The following is a 7,717-nucleotide window of genomic DNA, read 5'->3' on the forward strand; positions in this document are numbered from 1 at the left end:
ATTGACATGGTCAAGCACATGCATGAGAAACATGAGGTATTAATTCTTGCTCTCATATGAAATACATTCCTTTTAGCCCCCAAGTCTACTGAATATGATAGTATAGAATATACTGTAGACTTGTTAGATATCTTCTTGTGATGTAAGCCAACTCATGTAGCCCCCAAGGGCCGGCTTAAACTATGAAGTTAAGCCGGTTCTTCACTTCATATAAATCAATTGGATCTATAGCCCCAGGCCGGCTTAAACTATTGACTTAAGCCGAGACTTATCAACTGATAAAAAATCTTTGTTAATCAACCTTACCAACCGGATAATAAACCGAGGTCACTGCTTCATAAATCAAACTTTGCATCCATTAGCCCCCAAGTGCCAAGTACTATTTCTTGCAAAGGACTTGGGACTTCAAAAAGATATATAACTCTATGAAGAAACTTTCTGCACCCATTAGCCCCCAAGTGTTAAGTGCTATTGCGTGCAAAGGGCTTGGGACTTATAAATATATATTGCATCATAACTCATCATACTTGCTTTGACTTGTCTCAAGAGGCATCCAGTCAATTTCAATCCCAGTTGACTAACTTGAAATCCCGGCTTGAAGCACAAGAACCTGATAGTAAGAAGGCTGACTCCAAGTTAAAATTTAGCTTGGATGAGACTGAGAAGCTCAAAACTCATTTTAACACTGAGAAAGCCGCCTGGGCTAGAGAAAAGGTTGTTTTAATCAAAATGGCTGAGAAAGCTGAAGCCTCATTGGAAGAGGTCACTACCAATTTCACCGGTTTGCAGCAACATATCAATCAAATGACTTTTGCCATCTTTGGTAAGATCATTTTACATCTCCAAGAATTTTTACTTCTTTTATTATGAACCACCTATTCACTCAATAATAACTCCCATGCAGGCCCCAGAAGCAGCAACCTTGGGAAAGAGACACTAATAAAGCTCAAGGTGGTTTACACCTTGGTGGAACAACTGTATACCAGAGCTCAATGCACAATCACTGCCGTCTCCCCAAGCAAGCAGACGTCATCTCTTCTCAACAATGTATTAAACAGCCTGTCCATTTTACCAGCCCGAATCGAAGAGAACATGCGGTCCGCTGCTAGAGATGGTGCCCTTACGGCTTTAAGCCGGGCTAAGGCGTGGCAGTCGGAATTAGACTCAGTTGAGCTAGCCACTGGCTGCCCAGTTTCAAAGAAGACGAGTCTCCTTTTGACAAGAAAGACTTTGCCGCCTGTGTAAAAATGGTGTGTCCTCTGGCGAGTCTACTTGCTGAAGAAATGGATCTGTCTAAATACTTGGCGGCTTATACCACAGAAAATCAAAAGATGCCAACGCTGGCTTATAAAGTTGCAGATCTTATTCCTCCAATCCGTAAGCATACCTTCGCCCCGGACATTGATCCGTCTGAGCTTATTGATGACGATGCTGAATTTGAAGCTTTGACTGGTATCGATTGGACATCACCTTACTTCCAGACGGTGGATGAAGAAGAAGAACCGGCGCAGGATGACCCGGAAGCTTCAAACCCCAAGGGCCAGGAGAACTGATCAGCTGTGCGGTTCTTGATTTGCACTTTCCCGGAACTTTGAAAAACAATTTATCCATTTGGGCTTGCTGAGCCATGTAATAGGCTTAGTTAAACACTGATCTATCGTGCCATCGTGCATGTTTTGTTTTGCATAACACTGCGGATCCATCATTGGGAAATCCATCCCTTTAGCTTAATGGTATGATCAATTATGCCGATCTGACTTGTTATTTTTCCTGTATAAACAGACAACAAGTGCGCTGGCGGTATACCCCAGGGCGGGTCACCCATATATATAAAAAACACTAAGGACTAATCAGCCCATATCAGGGCCGGTTTATAAAAAACATTATGCAATAAAATAAATATCAAACCTTTGATATTTGTTCGTCCTGCCGACTTATCATAAGTCATGTGGAAAGGCAATAGCCCATAGAAACATAGTCTTGTTCCATACATGTACACTGCCGGTTTATAACACTGCATGCAGCAAGGGGTAATATCTCGAAACTTCAGCGGAAAGCTCAAAGCATATGATGATTGTCTCCTGGCGACTTTAAAGTCCACAATCAGGCCACGTTAATAAAACTCCAGATACATGCATCATCAAGCAATGTGTCCCTATTTGGTTTTTTAACCATGTATTGATATGTAACCAGAAGCAAAAAATTCAACAAAATGGTCAAACAAAAGAAAAAACCAGTAAATAATGCTTTTAGAGGCCGCCTAACCTAAATCCCGAGTGCTTTTATGGGCCACATAGCCGCTGAGTTAAACTTTAATTCCAAACCTTGTAAGCCAGACCACACATGACCAATCACCCTTTAAATGTTGAGAAGTTCAGTGTCTTTGTAAGAATAACTGTCAAGAGTTTGGTGGGTCACTCCAGGATTACCTGGGCAGAGTGGCAGACTTAGAAAGGCAAGCTAACCCGGATTTTTTGGTGAATACTGATACGTCTCCGCCGTATCTATAATTTTTTTATTATTCCATGCCAATATTATTCAACTTTCATATAGTTTTGGCAACTTTTTATACTATTTTTGGGACTAACATATTGATCCAGTGCCCAGTGTCACTTCCTGTCTGTTGCATGTTTTATGTTTCGCAGAAACCCCATATCAAACGGAGTCCAAATGGGATAAAAATGGACGGAGAAATATTTTGGAATATTTGTGATATTTGGGAAGTAAAATCAACGCGAGACAGTGCCCGAGGTGGCCACAAGATAGGGGCCCATGCCCACTCTAGGTGGGTGCGCCCCTCACCCTCATGGGCCCCTTGTAAGGCGGTTGATGCTCTTCTTTGGCCGCAAGAAAGCTCATTTTTGGAAAAAGATCTGGGCGAAGGTTTCAATCCAATCGGAGTTACGGATCTCCAGATATAAAAGAAACGGCGCCAGGGCAGAATCCCAGAGCACAGAAATAGAGAGAGACAGAGAGATAGATCCAATCTCGGAGGGGCTGTCGCCCCTCCCACGCCATGAGAGCCAAGGACCAGAGGGGAAACCCTTCTCCCACCTAGGGAGGAGGTCAAGGAAGAAGAAGAAGAAGGGGGGCTCTCTCCCCCTTGCTTCCGGTGGCGCCGGAGCGCTGCCGGGGGCCATCATCATCACCGCGATCTTCACCAACACCTCCATCATCTTCATCAACATCTCCATCACCTTCCCCCTTCTATCTACAGTGGTCCACTCTCCCGCAACCCGCTGTACCCTCTACTTGAACATGGTGCTTTATGCTTCATATTATTATCCAATGATGTGTTGCCATCCTATGATGTCTGAGTAGATTTTCATTGTCCTACCGGTGATTGATGAATTGATATGATTGGTTTGAATTGCATGTTTTATTATTGGTGCTGTCCTATGGTGCTCTCCGTGCCGCGCAAGCGTGAGGGATCCCCGCTGTTGGGTTTGCAATATGTTCATGATTTGCTTATGGTGGGTGGCGTGAGTGACAGAAGCACAGACCCGAGTAAGTAAGTTGTTTGCATATGGGATAAAGGGGATTTGATACTTTAATGCTATGGTTGGGTGTCACGCCCAATATGCGACACTATCCTAAAGAGACTTGAAGGTCCCACCAAGGATAGAACCGCATATTGATACGCTTTTGCAAGGAGGATATCATTACATCAACATTACATAATAGATGGGGATACATACAAAAGGCATACAATGCCACACGAATACAACATCATCTTACAAAAGAGCACCATCCGACTACAGATGAAACACAAACAGAAACTCAAACGACATCCACCCTGCTAGCCCAGGCTGCCGACCTGGAACCTATCCTCTGATCGAAGAAGAAGCAGAAGAAGAACTCCAAAACAAGTAACATCGCTCTCACGTCAAGATCATGGCATAACCTATACCTGCAACTATTGTTGTAGTAATCTGTGAGCCACGAGGACTCAGCAATCCCATTACCATGGGTATCAAGACTAGCAAAGCTTAATGGGTAAGGAAGGGGTAAAGTGGTGAGTTTGCAGCAGCGACTACGCATGATATGGTGGCTAACATACGCAAATGAGAGCGAGAAGAGGAGCAAAGGAACGGTAGTCAACTATTAATGATCAAGAAGTGATCCTGAGCTCCTACTTACGTCAACCATAACACAGAAACCATGTTCACTTCCCGGACTTCGCCGAGAAGAGACCATCACGGCTACACACATGGTTGATGCGTTTTAATTCGAATCAGGTGTCAAGTTATCTACAACCGGACATTAACAAATTCCCATCTGCCACATAACCACGGGCATGGCTCTCGAAAGTTTATACCCTGCAGGGGTGTCCCAACTTAGCCCATCACAAGCTCTCACGGTCAACGAAGGATATACCTTCTCCCAGGAAGACCTGATCAGTCTCAGAATCCCGGTTTACAAGACATTTCGACAATGGTAAAACAAGACCAGCAAAGCAGCCCGATGCGCCGACAATCCCGATAGGAGCTGCACATATTTCGTTCTCAGGGCAACACCGGATAAGTCAAGCTACGAGTAAAACCAGACCTCGAGTTTCCCCGAGGTGGCCCCACAGGCTGCTCGGTTCGGACCAGCACTTAGAGAAGCACTAGCCCAGGGGGATAAAATAAAGATGTCCCTCGGGTTGGTCGACCCAAGGGAAGGGTATAGGTGGTGGTGAGGCAAATGGTAAAACCAAGGTTGGGCCTTGCTGGAGGAGTTTTATTCAAAGCAAACTGTCAAGGGGGTCCCATAAATCACCCAACCGCATAAGGAACACAAAATCCGGGAACATAATACCGATATGACGGAAACTAGGGCGGCAAGAGTGGAACAAAACACCAGGCATAAGGCCGAACCTTCCACCCTTTACCAAGTATATAGATGCATTAATTAAATAAGAGATATTGTGATATCCCAACCATAATCCTGTTCACCATGGAGCAATCTTCAACTTCACCTGCAACTAACAACGCTATAAGAGGGGCTGAGCAAAAGCCGTAACATAGCCAAGCAACGGTTTGCTAGGAAGGGTAAAAAAGGTTAGAGGCTGACATGGCAAATTGGGAGGCTTGAAGAACAAATGATAGGTAGCGCAACAAAGCGATAGAACGAAGCAACTAGCATAGCAATGATAGTAGTGAGATCCAAGGTGACGGTCATCTTGCCTGAAATCTCGCTAGGAAGAAGGACGAGTCCATGAAGAAGTTGAATGGATGAAGCTGAACCAAGCGTAGACGAACGAATCCTCACGATCGCAACGAAACGGGAACTATCGAGAAGAAGCACACAACATGGTAAACACACCACACATATACATGACATGATGCACAACCAAGCATGATGCATGACAAAGCTAGATGAGGCTACTCATGGCAAGAGGTGATGCAAACAAGAACAACACATCAAGGCAAGTTTAAATGAGGCCGGAAACAACATATAACAATTCCGGTAAGTCCTCATATCCAAATTTCGAAATTGGTCCAGATCTGAATAAACCGTATGTTCAAGTTGTTATACAGAAAGTTAAGATCCACCAAGATGATCTACACGAGATTCTAGTCAAGTTACATACGAAGTTCATTTAGTTCGGAGCTACGGCCTAGAAGATATGAGCAAAACAAGTTAAACATGGCATTGATGCAAAATGCATACAAACATCAAGCAAACACTCTCAAAACATGGATGCAACATGATAATATTAAACTCCATGCAAAATCAAGCAAGTTTCATATAGAGCACACTCAAAACGGAGCAATTGTTCAACACATACACTCTATACAAGTTTAAAGGACAAGGTGTCCAAAACAGCAACTAGGCATCTTGCAAGCATCAAAACAATATGCTACAGCATCTCAACGTAAGAACAAAAGGCATGGGCATAAAGTACAGGTAAAGCATGACAAAACATGAACACTGAGCTATCTCCGGAAAACACTAGAACATGCTCAAAAGCACATGGCAAGATTGCAAATAATAACAATTTCAGGCTTAGTAGAAATAACATCATGTTGCAATGTTTAGAGCTATCAAACAACATGTTACAGGAACTTATCATGGCAAACAAAGTCATGGCATGCTAGTATTAAATACAAAGAACAAAACTACCTTACTAAACTTATTCCAAAGATCAACATAAAACATGGTTGCGTCCATGCAAACATGGCAAATGATATGACAGATTCAGACATGGCACGAACAACAATAAGTAGGCATGTTGGTGAGCTTGTACAACTCACCACAGAGCAATACATGGCATGACAAAGTAACCAAAAGTGTCAAGACATGTTTATGAAGCTAAGTATGGCAAGAGCAAGTTCATAGGGTGCATGGATCACTAACAACAATCATGGCAACATTGAACTTAATGTTAACAAACTGGCAGCAACATTATTTAGGAAGTTTGGAGCATGATAACAACAAGTTACAGCAGGCTATAAATGCAACCAGGGGCATGATGTAGCTCAAAACTCATGTAGACATCAAGCTCATAGGATGCACACACAAAATGCAATGAAAAAGACAAATCATCAAGTTCTGCTAACAGACAGCAGTTAACATCATATAGCACTCTTGCAACAATGATTTATGCATCAAGATGAACTCAAATGAACATGGCACAATGGAACAAAATGTAGAGCATCTCATGATGATAGCAAGTTCATAGGGTGCATGGATCACTAACAACAATCATGGCAACATTGAACTTAATGTTAACAGATTGGCAGCAACATTATTTAGCAAGTTTGGAGCAAGATAACAACAAGTTATAGCAGGATATAAATGCAACCAGGAAAATGAATGGATAGAGAAAGACATGTATAACAAAACATCCTTAGTGAACATATCTAGATTATGCTTGGAATGACTTGTAGCAGCATGTTTACATAGCATCATAATATAACAGAATCAGTCTAGCAAAACAGCAACAGCAAGTACCCTACTTCACGAGCTCGATGCACTCAATACAAGACTCAAAAAAATACATGGATTGCACCAATGTAAATATGGCATGATGTAGCTCAAAACTCATGTAGACATCAAGTTCATAGGATGCACACACAAAGTGCAATGAAAAAGACAAATCATCAACTTCTGTTAACAGACAACAGTTAACATCATATAGCACTCTTGCAACGATAGTTTATGCATCAAGATGAACTCAAATGAACATGACACAATGGAACAAAATCTAGAGCATCTCATGATGAAGAATTTGACATATTACACGCACAAAACGGAGCAGTATGAAAAGAGATATGACATGTCGAACAGGGATTGAAAATATCACAGATCTGGGGACTTAGGAAAAATCAACCTCCGAAAGTCAACGGGATGGAGCGGTTCCGGGACGGAGAGATCCGGGGCGCGGGCGACGCGTTTGGATGGGGGTGCTGGTGGATCTCGTCCACCCCGCTGTGGATCCGGCTCCGGCGAGCTCCGGCGAGGGCGCAGAAGCCGAGGCGGCGACTGACGACTCCGGCGACGAGCAGGGAGGTCGGGGAGGTCCGACGGACGGCGGGATCCCTCGGATCCGGACGACAGCGTCCGGTCCTAGCCGGGGGCGAGGAAGAAGCGGCGGGGCGGCGAGCTTCTCCGGCGAGGGCCGGTGGCTGGCGGCGGGGAGCTTCGGCGGGGACCGGCGGAGCGAAGCAGCGGCGGGGTTGGGCGGTCCGGCGACGGGCGGAGGCGGCGGGGCAGCGCCGGCGCAGGTACA

This window comes from Triticum dicoccoides, chromosome 6B (assembly GCF_002162155.2).
Source record: "Triticum dicoccoides isolate Atlit2015 ecotype Zavitan chromosome 6B, WEW_v2.0, whole genome shotgun sequence".
NCBI lineage: Eukaryota > Viridiplantae > Streptophyta > Magnoliopsida > Poales > Poaceae > Triticum > Triticum dicoccoides.